Source organism: Watersipora subatra, chromosome 10 (assembly GCF_963576615.1).
Source record: "Watersipora subatra chromosome 10, tzWatSuba1.1, whole genome shotgun sequence".
NCBI classification, from domain to species: domain Eukaryota; kingdom Metazoa; phylum Bryozoa; class Gymnolaemata; order Cheilostomatida; family Watersiporidae; genus Watersipora; species Watersipora subatra.
This window is the reverse complement of record NC_088717.1, coordinates 59,363,196-59,377,132: the sequence shown is the minus strand read 5'-3', so window position 1 is coordinate 59,377,132 and position 13,937 is coordinate 59,363,196. Positions and strand designations below refer to the sequence as shown.

At 40.0% G+C, this 13,937-nt stretch overlaps 1 protein-coding gene across 5 annotated transcripts in view; it reads right to left on the bottom strand.

Annotated features, from left to right (window-relative positions):
• The window catches only part of LOC137407387 (rho GTPase-activating protein 7-like), a 62,137-nt gene that overhangs the window by 16,956 nt on the left and 31,244 nt on the right, over positions 1–13,937 (bottom strand). Inside the window, exon 1 of one of the 5 annotated variants that reach the window (XM_068094031.1) lies at positions 1,321–1,415. The exons of the other annotated variants lie outside the window; for them this stretch is intronic. The gene's annotated coding sequence lies outside the window, so the exon portion shown is untranslated. Of the gene's footprint in view, positions 1–1,320; positions 1,416–13,937 lie in introns of those variants that run through there. 5 annotated transcript variants of the gene reach the window in all.

Here is a 13,937-nt window from a genome sequence, read left to right as displayed (position 1 = left end):
GGGTGAGAATCCATTATTTCTCGTTGCGTAGAAACGAGCAACTGAGAGGAAATGACTGCATCTCTGGATTACCATATGAATTAATGGACAGACCATCCCAGAGTTGCATGAATCAATGTACTTTAGATATCAAATCAACAAGAACTGTGCCAAAATTAGATTCCTAATACATGAGTGAGTCTTCATCCAGACTGGCCTGCATACAGCAAAAGCTCCTATCTTCATGCTTCTAGAAAATACCTTGTTCGAAGGAGAAACAACTCCAGGACGCACGCACAATGACAGTGTGCAACCAATGCTAATAATAGATTGTAATTTGACTAGAACTGATTCAATACTAGAGAATAGAGAGAAATCTTCGGTCTTCTTTGGCTAAGCGAGTGAAACGCACAGGAGAAATACATGGGAGGAAATAGTGATATATAGTTAAGTTTTGCATGGAAAACTTCTCCCCAACAATAACCAATACCTCTAGTGCAAGTTATTCTTGCAGGAAGTCTGGGATGACCAAGAATGTTTATATTAACATTCGTTCATCAGCCAGCAAAGGATGTCCATGAATAATTCAAAAATATCAGTCGCATACTAGTTGGAGGCGACTGGATGGAGGTGACTGGTTGAAGGCGACTAGTTGGAGGCAACTGGGTGGAGACGACTAACTGGAGGCGACTAGTTGGAGGCGACTGGATGAAGGCGACTAGTTGGGGGCGACTGGGTGGAGGCGACTAGTTGGGGGCGACTGGGTGGAGGCGACTAGTTGGGGGCGACTGGGTGGAGGTGACTGGATGGAGGCGACTAGTTGGAGGCGACTAGTTGGAAGCGACTAGATGGAGGCGACTGGTTGGAGACGACTGAACGAAGGCGACTAGTTGGGGGTGACTGGGTAGAGGCGACTGGTTGGAGGTGACTAGCTGGAGACGACTGGTTGGAGGCGACTAGTTGGAGGTGACTGGGTGGAGGCGACTGGATAGAGGCGACTGGTTGGAGGCGACTAGTTGGAGGCGACTGGATGGAGGCGACTGGTTGGAGGCGACTGGATGGAGGCGACTAGTTGGGGCGACTGGATAGAGGCAACTAGTTGCTGGTCATTAGAAGCTGGCCCCTGACCATCTCTAGGTCAGGTGATCAATGATTTCTAAGAAGTACCCCAAGCTAATTAAATATTGTGCTACAAAGACTAAGAACACTATGAATACAAGGTCTACTAATAGAGTCATTTCAAATTCTTATACAAAATCAAAAATATGCTAAACGAAAAGTTCAATTTTGACAACTACAAAGCAAAATTTTGGAGTTTTAAGCTCAAAGTACTGGGCTTACCAAAATTTTATGAAGAGGTCAGACAAAGATGATGCCAGTAGATGTGCAGTGAGAGAAAATAGTAATGGCAGCGGCAGCAAGAAATGGTGCTGTCCCGATTCAAATCTAACAAACTAATGACTAGCTAGAGGCAGGCATTTGAATATTGAAACATTCAAACCACAGGAAACCGACACGGAGAGACTTATAAACAAACCGTACGAGGGTATAAATTGAGAGACAGTTCACGCTGTTTAGTTTGCGGTAATTCCTGCTGATTGCAGTCAATTGAGTGTATAGGATCAACTCAACAAATAAATTGGCTCAGATATCATAGAGATTACTGACCACCGCAATAAAGGAGAGAGGATGAGCGCAGATGAATGAAAAGCATTCAGCATGCGAGATGACTTCGTACTCATATTTGATCAAAATAACAACAAGACTGGGATTAATAGTAATAGAAGTGATAAACTGCGGGTGCCAGAAATGAAGCCCCAGACTTTGCACCCACCTATAATCTCATGCAAATACATGTATGTAAAAATATAGCTCAAAGCTTTTACTTTTTTGTTCATAAATTTCTTTAGAGTTTACCTTTGATCTCTACTAGTAAATTACTATATTTCATTATTATGAGATATATATTAGAATTCCTCCTTATGATGTTCGACATATTTAGCCTCTGGTTCTATATATAATGCGTCACATGAACAGTTGAGGGGCTCATATTCTAAAACTCTATGGCTATTGTGATATACGGTAGCGGCTTCAGGAGAAATGAAAATCTTTTTTCTAGACTCTGAACAAGATGGCAAAGTTTTATAAGAAGAGCTATTTAAAACAACAGATGTAATAGTTAGCTTTAGTTACTTGTCTAGAAAACTGAGGATAAGACCAACAGAGTCCTCACTCAACTATACTCCTATAAGATTGATGCTTCACTCGTGGTCCTGATTGTTCCCTGCGCAATATTGGAATGACAAATCCCGGTTACTATTCTCTATTAAAATCCTATTTGGTTTAGTTTTTGTGTTAAATAAAACATAAATTTAATGAAAAAAATCTTTCACTTTCACATTACGCAGTTTGGAAATGGTTGAACAGAGTAACTTGTACTATGTAGTGCTTGTAAAACAATTAGTCCAGTTTGCAGCATGCAAAAAAGCTTGTCAGGCAAAGATATTCTGACAGTCGATAACAGTTGCCTGTCAAGCAAAAAACATTGGCGAAGCTTTGCTTCATTTTGAACAGCACTAAAGTAGCATCCCCCATTCGATAATAACAAAAAACATTGAAAAGACGTTTGCTGCAAGTACTGTTTATATGACCATATAGACAGTCTATATGACCATATAGACTGTCTATATGACCATATAGACAGTTTATATGACCATATAGAGTCTATATAGTCATACAGACAGTTTATATGACCATATAGACAGTCTATATGACCCAGGTCTATTACACAGACTAGACTAGTTTGGATGAACGATTCAATAGTTGCGGCAAAGGTCATGCAAAGTATAAAATACTGTAAAGGCTAGTAAAAGATGGCACATGTCAAGAACCTGTTCCACTTGTCAATACCTGTTATATGCGCATAATCACTGAATTGCAAGATTGAGAGTATTCGATCAAGCAGCATAGTCCAGAGCCCAGATAGGTATGAATATATCCTCTAGCTACACAACCAACAAGAACAGGCAGCGCTCTACAGCATGCCTGTTCTATCACACGCGTTCTTCTCTCTCAGATTATTGAGGCTTCCTTTCTTTGCCCAAGACTATTACACAATGCGCTTGTACTACAGTAGGCAGATCTCCTATCAGAACAAGGGTGGATATAGCAATTTACCCCTTATGACTTGAGCGCTTCATTACACAATGCGTTCTTCAAAATAATAGTCTCACACCAGGTGTATAGGAAATGCTTGTACAGTGCACAACATCGGAATGCTTCAAGGCACTTTGCCAATGCAAATGTTAAACATTTTGCCATGGATATCAAAAACCTCCTTTGCTGGTTGTTGAATAGAATTTTATTCATACAACAGATTTTTAGCATTGGTCAAAGATTTCATTAGGATCGGCTTTGCCTATTAATAGGGAGTACTCTACTAGTTTCCTCCTACGGGTGCAGTAGATTTACCAAAAACAGACGATTCTTGCAAATAAAAATGGTGACAAAGATTCATAATAAAAACTAATGATTTTGTTTTCTAAATTTATTTCTAAATCCTTGCAACAGCGTTGTGAATTAGTCGCTCAAAAGCTAATATTCTATACAATACTCATCCGGTGATACCTCCGAACCACAAGGTTTAAACTTGATAATACAAATGAGACGATATTGACTTCGGAAGATTCATATGGTAGCTTATTGAAATGTTGACTAGTTAGAATAGTGATTTTAATCACTTTTACATTCTGTTTAAATTTTGTAATCAGAAGAACTTAATGAACATCCTTAAGCCTATCAACCATTCACAAGTTAATCAAGTGCTTCGGGGTTAGTGTTTGTCTTTCGGTTGCGTGAAGGACAATGATATGACTACCAATACTTGTTAATGCTTCCCTACCTAGCGGCATCATCTATACCGCTGTCAACAAGAAACAAGTTTTACTTGCTGTAAAGGTGGATCATTTGAAACAAAAAGTTAGCGTCTGCCCAGTTTGCTGTCTCCAGAATAGGCCTACGAAACTGCAATCAAGCCAATCCCACAGCACATACTGATATCATATCCAGTTTGCCCCCCTGAACAGATGCACAATTAAATTGTCTCCTAATTTTAGTCTAAGCAAGATACAAAGGAGCCATGCGATACATTCTTCTAGCATGTCCAGTCAAAAGCTATACATCATATCTCTAGATGAGAGCTTCCACCTCTTGTTACATAAAAGGTCGAAATGACTCTTGTCTCAAATTACGCTACTTTTTCGTGCTCGCCTATAGAATTATGAGAGCCAAAAGCAGATTGGCTACTGCGTAGGACCCACGCGAGAGGAAATTAACTTTGATTGCAGATACAAACGATCGCGTTCCCTTGGCACCTCGATGCTTTCTTCTCTAAGTATAAATTAGACCACTTATTTATAGCCAGCCATATGATGGCTAGCTGATGGCTGTGAGAAAACAACTTCAACTCTAACGGGAACGGTAGCTGTGAAGATTATATGACCAAGAGTAAGTAAACAAGATGTCTAGTGTGGAAAGAGGCTGGGTGTAAACATTTGCATAACCTAGGAGGAGCGCCCGTCAGGCAAACAGCTCATACCAGGCATGATTAGGATATACCTGACTATTAGCATTACAGCTCAATAATATTAACACACTTCACACGCTGAGAATTGCCTTGCCCTGGTAAATGTAGCATTAGCCATTGCTAGAAGCCTTGCTAGTACAGTGGACCCTCCCCATACGATTTTAATTTGCTCCAGTGTTGGCATCATAAGACTAAAATGTTGTATGGAGGAGTATAGAAACACATAGTAATTATCTAATGCAAACCCCTTGCTAAAACCATCAAAATTTTACATACGTACTGTATATATTCCAAGTTAGTAACTTTAGTGTATCTAGTGGTTACGATCAGCAATAAAATGTAACATCACAATGTACTACATATCGCGCGTATGCTGTATGTATCGCACATATGCTGTATGTACTGCAGAGAGTTCTTACCTTTGAGACGAAACCTTAGAAACATTAAACTTAAAACATAAACATTGAATTTAATTTAAATGAATTTAGCTTACTAAACACATACTTAAAGCTAAGTTTTAGTATGTAGTCTACTAAACTTCAACTTTGTCCTTGGCTAAAATATCATTTTAGGCCTTTTTTTGTCGTTTCCCGCTTGCCCGCCGACCGGCCTTTTTCCGTCTTTGTCCCCATCTTCTACTTTGTCCCCATCCTCTACTTTGTCCCCATCTTCTACTTTATCCCCATCCTCTACTTTGTCCCCATCCTCTACTTTGTCCCCATCCTCTACTTTGTCCCCATCCTCTACTTTGTCCCCATCTTCTACTTTGTCCCCATCCTCTACTTTGTCCCCATCCTCTACTTTGTCCCCATCCTCTACTTTGTCCCCATCCTCTACTTTGTCCCCATCCTCTACTTTGTCCCCATCCTCTACTTTGTCCTTTGTCGCCCAAAACTGAAACCTAGAACCTGTCCGTTTCCGGTGTCGTTTTCACTATACCGTAACTTACAACGAATAACGCTGAACTAAGAGATAGCAAGCCTTGTATCTCCTTCAGGCAATGTGAGCGCGATTTCAGTGAATAGCAAGTGGAATCTTCGCTACCCTAGGACACTTATATTTTGCTAGTATTTAGTTTCGTGAGTAGCATACAGAGTAAAACTTCGATGCAACTTAATTTCGCAGCTCTGATGAGTGCGAAAATATAGTGATGTGAAAATAAATGCAGTGGAACAAACATAATTAGCTTCCTCAGGTTTAGTTCGCTAATGAGAATTTTTTTTTCAATTTAACACTAGTTTGTATTTGTAAACCGCAGGTAGAATTGTGTGGCCAAGATCGATAATGCAATTTGATCACTTGCTGCCATTTGTTTCTTGGACTACCAATAAACAAAGCTATTTAATTCCGCTATGATAGTTTAGTTTCGCTCATGAAATTTTCGTGAGAGGATGACTCCACGAAAACGCAAAAGTTAGGTGAGGCGAATACATAAGTGTCCTAGGATATTTTAATGTATTCACTACATCAACTGCCAAATCTTAATTTTGAAAAATCTTTTTGTTGATACTGTCTGGCGAAAATTTTTCGAATGGTGATGATGAAAAAACATTGTGTGTGACATAGTAAAACAAAAACATCGTATAACAGGGTCATCATAGCCCGAGGACCCACTGTAATGCATTTTATTAAATGATGGGTGTTGTATATCCACGCTCCTTTAGCTGTACTGATAAACGATATGATACTCTGTAAGTATACTTTGAACCTTTGCCTTTGTTTTTTACAGCCTCCCATGATAATACTGATTGGCTATTTTGATCAGAACTATGGCTAACACAGTTACCAGTTAGTAGTACAAAGATGTAGTTAGAAAGTAGGAGTTATGCCCACTCTTCACTCATGTGAACTTTTGAACAAATGTGCTACTAAAATACTATATGCGAATTGTAGTTATTTGCAGTGTTGCCCGGTTTAGCTATAAGAGGAAATCAGACAAAGATAAACTCAAAGAGCAATCCTTAATGAAAATAACAGTACTGTGTATCACAAGTTTTACAAGCGATCAACAAGATAAAGCGAATACGCATTGTCGTGGTGGAGACACCTTGTGGAGCGTGCAGACATCTTGCGGGGCGTGTAGACATCTTGTCGAGCGTGCAGACACCTTGCTGTGTCTCCTCATTGTAGAAGCGTGTGAATTGTCAGCAGTGTTCAATATAAGCGCAGAGCAAACTAACCAAAGTAGGCTCGAGTTCAGCCTCGTCTTCAGCCAAAACTAAGATCATATACATTTGATAGCTTCCTTGCTCCAACAAACAAAAAATCTGAATAACTTTGTAGATTAACTCAATTGCCATAAAATAGATAACAAACAGAAAACTACCGTAAACCTCTCGGCATACAAACTATCCATAAGTAAAATACAGGAGAACTATAGGTGCAAACGTGAAGATGCGATGCGAGAATGACACGTAGAGACAGAAAGATGAAATAATTAAACAGACTATAAAACTGGTCCAATGAAATGTGGGTTGAAGAAACGAGTAGCATACCTTCTATTGAAGGCGAGAAGTCAAGCAGCAGTGAGCATGAACAAACAAGGGGTACATATGGTGAGCCAGTATTCTACATATGCGCTGACAGATAAGATAATCAACGGTACTTTGATCCCTTGACACTCTCTCGGTACGGCCTGCTTTAGCTCGCAACACGCGCCATCACAGGACTACGTCTACAAATGCCTGATGATAGCTTTTTGTAAAGTAACTAAATATATGGCATGCAAGGTTACCTTTTCGTGGTTTAAACTTTTTTATCGATGCAAGTTGATTCGCAAAAGTTAAGGCTTATCAATAAAAACAAGCAGATTAATTAAAAAAATAGTTTAGAGAAAAGAAGCAGCATTTCTGATTGAAATTGCTAAGAGAAGCGATTCTAAAGTTATAACAACTGTTTATGGTACGAGAATTGAGAAAGGGAGATCTATGCCCAACCAACACCTTTAGCGAACTAGCAAATGTACATCGCTTTAGTTCTGCCTTTGCGTCTTACGCTCTCATCTCCTATTGTGTCTAAGCATCTTACTGAGATCTTGAGGGTAGATACCCCACTGACCTCTACAGGCTTAGATACCCCACTGACCTCTACAAGCTTGAGCAATGTTATCAGATGTATACGAAAAACTTCTTCTTAGAAACTTCAGCTGCTTTTTGGAAGGTTCCATGACTACGTATTGAAAATGAGATGACCAACCAATGTCCGACACTGGAGACTGAGGCAGCGTGTAATATCCAACTCGTAAAGCATTGATGTGAACTGAGAATATATATGCAAAAAGGGTGATATAACCCCGTGTACGAGTACATATGAGCAACAAGTACCCTTGGGCAGATAGGACCTTCGGTAACAAGTGCTCTATACCGAGTCTCGGCAAGCAAAGGCAAGTGCTCCGTGTCATACTAAAGACGGAGTGTTCTATACGTTGAAAAGCTCACGTAAGTGCCCTAAACCATACAGCACACGCACAAGAGCCCTAGGCACTGACACACAGCAATAAAACAAAAGGCAAGATAAGGATGAGCGGTATCAGGGTTTGATAACGTTCAAGGCAACACGCCTAGCCAGAGGGAACCAACAAGAGGATTATAAGACATTAGATAACTGGTAAACCCTCGAGTAAACAAACTGCCCCCAATTCTGTATCAAATATTCACACAACATTCATCAGCCAAAAATAGAATTCTCAACGTTTAGCCTAATTCCTTGCAGGGTAACCTAGTGTTAAGCTACGCATATGGTTACTACAAGAACGGGCGTGTGACCAGTGGCCAGTGTTAGAGTAGGAGTGTGTTAAACAAGTGAATACAAGTGGCTATAAGATGAAACTTGAGACTTATTTTGTTCAACTTGTATTTAATATATATTTATATATATTAGCCTATATATAAATATATATATTTATATATATTAGCCTATATATAAATATATATATTTATATATATTATATATATTTAATTGACTGAAACACAATACTTATGATGCTGACAATTATTGAAAATGTAGAAAGTAGTAAATTACATCACATTGGTCTAAAATATCCTCTTTGGTACATCTCATCGCATTACTTACGGCTGGATTTTACGCTTCAGCCGGTCACAGAAAGTACTTTTGGCTTCTGTAGAGAAAATCCTTACCATACTACCTAATAGCTTGAGAACTTGTATACACGTTGAAAGTGTTGTTGGGCCACCGCTAACTTTATTACTAGTTACGGCATCATCTAATTATCTCTTGGAAGAATATAAAAAATAAAAAAGTTTTGACATGAAGAGTTACAAATCCGTTAATATAATTGGTACTTTAAGATCCAAATCTTTCATAAACTTTCATCTCTACAATCTATGAGAAGGAATCAGCCACCAATACTCGAAGGCAGCGAGACTGTTAAATATTTGTACACATCAACTGGTGAATATTCACAATGTTTAAACTTCTGTCTACTTGATGTCATGACACAACATGACCGGCATCATTTGAACAGCAATAGCAGATGGCTGTTATAAATCAATAGAGGAGTTGTCTTCTATAGCACAAAAAACTCGGTAGAATAACTGAGGTTAGATGAGATAAGCGGGTATACTACTAGACTCTGTTGGTAATACACACCGAACTGGGATCCTCTCAGTCTAGTCTTATTCACATAAAATCATTAGTGCCCTAAAAAGATGGTGTGATGGAGCCGCAGCCTATATTGAAGACAGCGATCAGCCCACAAAGTAGACAATCCTCTCTCTCACTGGCCTTCTTGATGAGGAGACGATGCTCAGCAATATAATTATAAGCAACTCTGGTATCTCTCATGTTCAAACCACTAACAGGAAATTTAATTACTAGAGATAAAATTTCATGCTTGAAAGGTGAGTTGCTGTGAAAGCAGTGGCAGATCTGGTGTGAGATAGGAGAAACTGAGACAAACGTGATACAAGAGAAGATAATTGATGCTGCTCGCAAGGCTATTTGAGTTGGACGATACATGCACTCAGGTCAAAAAGTTCATAAACATATTATCTCTATCCATCAACCCGCCACAGCCTTTTTTTCTGGTTTAAACCGAGCGAGCCTCTGGCATTTATCCATTTTCCCCTTAATCGCTTTACAAGCAAATCTAGACGCAGTATTTACACTGATCTTCCTTGTAGCTTACCTTTGCTGGTTCTAGTGTTGAACTCTCTAGCAGTGCGAAAGCCACAGCAGATATCTGTTGCAGTGAGCTGTAACTTTTTCATTATTACTAGTTGTTAGTAGTGAAAAGCGTTGTTACTAGTTCCAAAAGAGCCAGAGCAGGCTCATTACGGACCCCTAGTCTGTCGCCGACTAGTTCAATCTACCCTCAAATAAACTTGATACGGAGAGTAAGAAGAGACTTGAAAACTGGAGGTACAAAGAGAGAGAAATAGTAGAATGTCAGATATATAGATAGCGATGTGAGTGAGATGACAGACGTAAGTACTGCCTCGGGATTCACAAGAAGGGAGGACAATTATCCTACTGCTAGAAATGACACACTTATACAAGTGCTCATTTTAAAAGAGTTGCTCCGCTTTTGAACTGTAACTGGATAGAACCGAACATAGACTGTGGATTTTACAATCGTCAGCTCTTGCCAACCAGCCACTTGAAGCTAACCAAAACCAACGTCTAATTAAAAAACAAACGCATCTGGTGAATTTCTGTTGGCAGGAGAGGATAATTCAAGTAACGAGTATTGATTATGCTCTTGACACGTCCGCCTCAATTAATAATGATGTAATGTATTAACTCACGTTGGAACCTTGTTTGCACATAATTGGAGAAGGCAACTCTCTAGAGGCCTTCTATTACATCAATAGATAGAGTGATACCTCGCTGTATAGATCATAAAAAAAGTGGGGAGCTTTTTTTGACCAGCCCATCTATAAACAATCCTTTATTTAGAGAAACTTTGTGCCAGATGATATTATTGTTCATTTCATTATACTTCCTTATTTGTATACCAGAATGCAGTTTTTAGAGAGCTTCGCTGCTCAGAAGAAATAGTAAAATATGATTATAAAAAAGAAGTAATGTAAAAAAGCAGAACAAATGCGTAAGATTATTTTCTAGCTTACTTAAACTAAGCTAGAAGTTGTCTTCTCATAGTGAAACACTGATAAACCAAAGATTTGAGTCGCTATTGGGTAGTTGGGCCTTCAAGTTTCTATTTATTAAAGTCAAGTGAGTGCATTCCATAGTAGCCGTTTTACAAACTCGACTCATTGAAAGATGAAACACATTCTAAGTTATTGAAGCATCAAAAAGCCTGTAATATTCAGTGAATGTCTCTCATTGTACATTCATTCACACTAACTTTCTTATATCACCAGTTTCTTTCATTAACAACAAGTTTGTAAGCATTATGTACAGCATCCGGCTCATTCTTTCTTATTCACGCATTGTTTTCCTCGAAGCAAAATGCCACAAACTGCATTCCTTTCTTTACTGAACCTTCATTCCGGCTAAATCAGTGGAAACTGTGTTCATTCTAGTATGAGCATCCTTATTAACTGCCAGAACACGAGAAGTATATGGTCTCATTTATGACCCTTACAAATATGGCACTCAGACAGGCAACTCAGAACTCACAACTCACAGGATGCTTAGACACCAGCAGCAGATGACCTGATACATGTCTTTAATTCCCCATATCTGGTCACATTAGTAGTAGAACCAGACAACCTCAAACATTCAGGTTTTCATCTAGAAGAAGATAAGCATTTAGGAGTGGAGAGGCTAGGTGTAATTGGAAGAAACAATGCAGCTGTAGCGAGAGAGATAGAGATAACTGAGAAGGGATACTGGTATCTCGAAGGATGCTGGTAAGAAGAGCTCACCTGAGCTGCCCAGCCCCTATAGTGCTGTATAGTACTGTGCACACATAACACTCTCACACACCCATCACGCTATCATTAAACTATTAATGCTGTAATGCTAGGTCAGGGGGTCACCATAGCCTATTATAATCGAATCATAAAGTTAAGGTGTCTGAAGAGATGGTTTGCTCCGCTGCCAGCAGATCATCCTGCTCATCTGTCAGTTATGCGGAGCAATGTCAGCATTTACTTGAGATGATGACAGAAGATGGCAGCGCTAAGGATGATGAGACTATGTGTACAGTACTGGGTAGCTGATAAATAGCTATAAACTTGAGTGGTTCAGCAAAGCTTATGACTGCTTTGCAAGTGCTGACATCCCCTTGCAAGTGCTGACATCCCCTTGCAAAGTACTGACACCCCTTGCAAGTGCTAACATCCCCTTGCAAGTGCTGACATCCTCTTGCAAGTGCTGACATCCCCTTGCAAGTGCTGACATCTTCTTACAAGTGTTGACAATCTCTTTGCAAGTGCTGACATCCCCTTGCAAGTGCTGACATCCTCTTACAAGTGTTGACATCCCCTTGCAAGTGCTGGCATCCTCTTGCAAGTGCTGACATCTCTCGCAAGTGCTGACATTCCTTGCAAGTGCTGACATCCCCTTGCAAGTGCTGACATCCCCTTGCAAGTGCTGACATCTCCTTGCAAGTGCTGACATCTCCTTGCAAGTGCTGACATCCTCTTGCAAGTGCTGACATCCTCTTGCAAGTGCTGACATCTCTTGCAAGTGCTGACATCCCTTGCAAGTGCTGACATCTGTGAGTCTTTGAGTAACATTAACAGTATATACAGTCGTTGTTGTTTTTGATGATGGAACAGAAAAACAAAGTGCCCAGGTGTGATCGTTTTCCATGCATTTCTACCATTTTCATTTTATTGATTTACATCATGTTAGATAAGATCGGCAGTAAAAAAGTCATTGCACTCATTGAAATATTTTAATGGTCTGTCCTTCCATAACATAGTTGTAGAAAACACTCACATTTCATGAATAGCACTCTCTGCCCACTCACTCCCTAACATGAATAACTGCGGAGGAGGTAATTACCATTAGCTAGTATAAATATTGTATAAATCTGTCGGTCTTAATTATATCAAACTAGACCGACTCCAGCTTTCTACTTTTTTACATTTGTGCCTGGCCTGTTTTCCCCTTCAACCTGCCCCTCAACCTGCCAGACACTTTATAGCTATCAGAAGGGTCACGATGAGACCATATCACCAATCAATCATGACACGTTTCTGGTGCTTGGAGTCACTCTTGACAAATTCAGTTGTCACTAATTCCTTTGAATTTCAATTGTGAGAAGCTTTTTCAACTCTGGTCAGAATTTTACATCCATAGCTATGACCTGTTACTTGCTGGTGAGCGTAACCATGACCTGTTACTTGCTGGTGAGCGTAACCATGACCTGTTACTTGCTGGTAAGCGTAAGTGTTCTAATGCGAAGGTTACTATTTAACTTCTTGCAAACCTGAGGCAACAGCAAAACTAGTCTATCAGCTCGCTGTGTGATGGTTCAGAGGCTAAGTCAGGTCGGACTGCTAGTTTAGATACTAGGAAGGTCAAGACATTTAGCTTATTGAGCAGCAGTGAAACAGATACTCTCCAAACGTTGAATGGAATTGATATGGCAGCTGTCAGCAAGTGACTGAGATGACAATTGAAGCCACACATGCATGGATGAGAAGCAGGTAAGGTGTGAGATGAGAGGCAGGTATGGTGTGGGATGAGAGGCAGGTATGGTGTAGGATGAGAGGCAGGTATGGTGTGGGATGAGAGGCAGGTATGGTGTGGGATGAGAGGCAGGTATGGTGTAGGATGAGAGGCAGGTATGGTGTAGGATGAGAGGCTGGTATGGTGTAGGATGAGAGGCAGGTATGGTGTGGGATGAGAGGCAGGTATGGTGTGGGATGAGAGGCAGGTATGGTGTGGGATGAGAGGCAGGTATGGTGTAGGATGAGAGGCAGGTATGGTGTAGGATGAGAAGCAGGTATGGCATAGGTTGGAATGAGACATATTGTATAGACTGGGAGTACACAGTGGTAGGTATAGTAGTTGATGTGACAAGGACTAGGGCATCCCTAATAACTCCTGCAAGGAAGGAGCCTATGCCTCATTTGGTCTGCAGACCAAATGAGGCATAGGTTCTGAAGACTCTGCCTAATTAAGCAATAAAAACATGAAAAATGCCACAAAAACTATTTGATAGCAATTTATTTGCGACATCTTGATACTATCATTAACATTAGCGGAACGAAATTCCGTAGGTGGCTAAGGATAAATTTTCACTTTTCGAGACATGTCATATGATGAGACCAGTTCAGATGCATGCAGCTAAGCTGATCAAAATGCTGGCTATAGGATATCTATGAGCAGGATGAGAACATGCTTTAGTAATGTTCAGATAAAAAGAAAAGACGCAGACTATACAAAAGATAAACATGCAGAGGTTTGGAGAATACAGGAAATGAAACTGGAA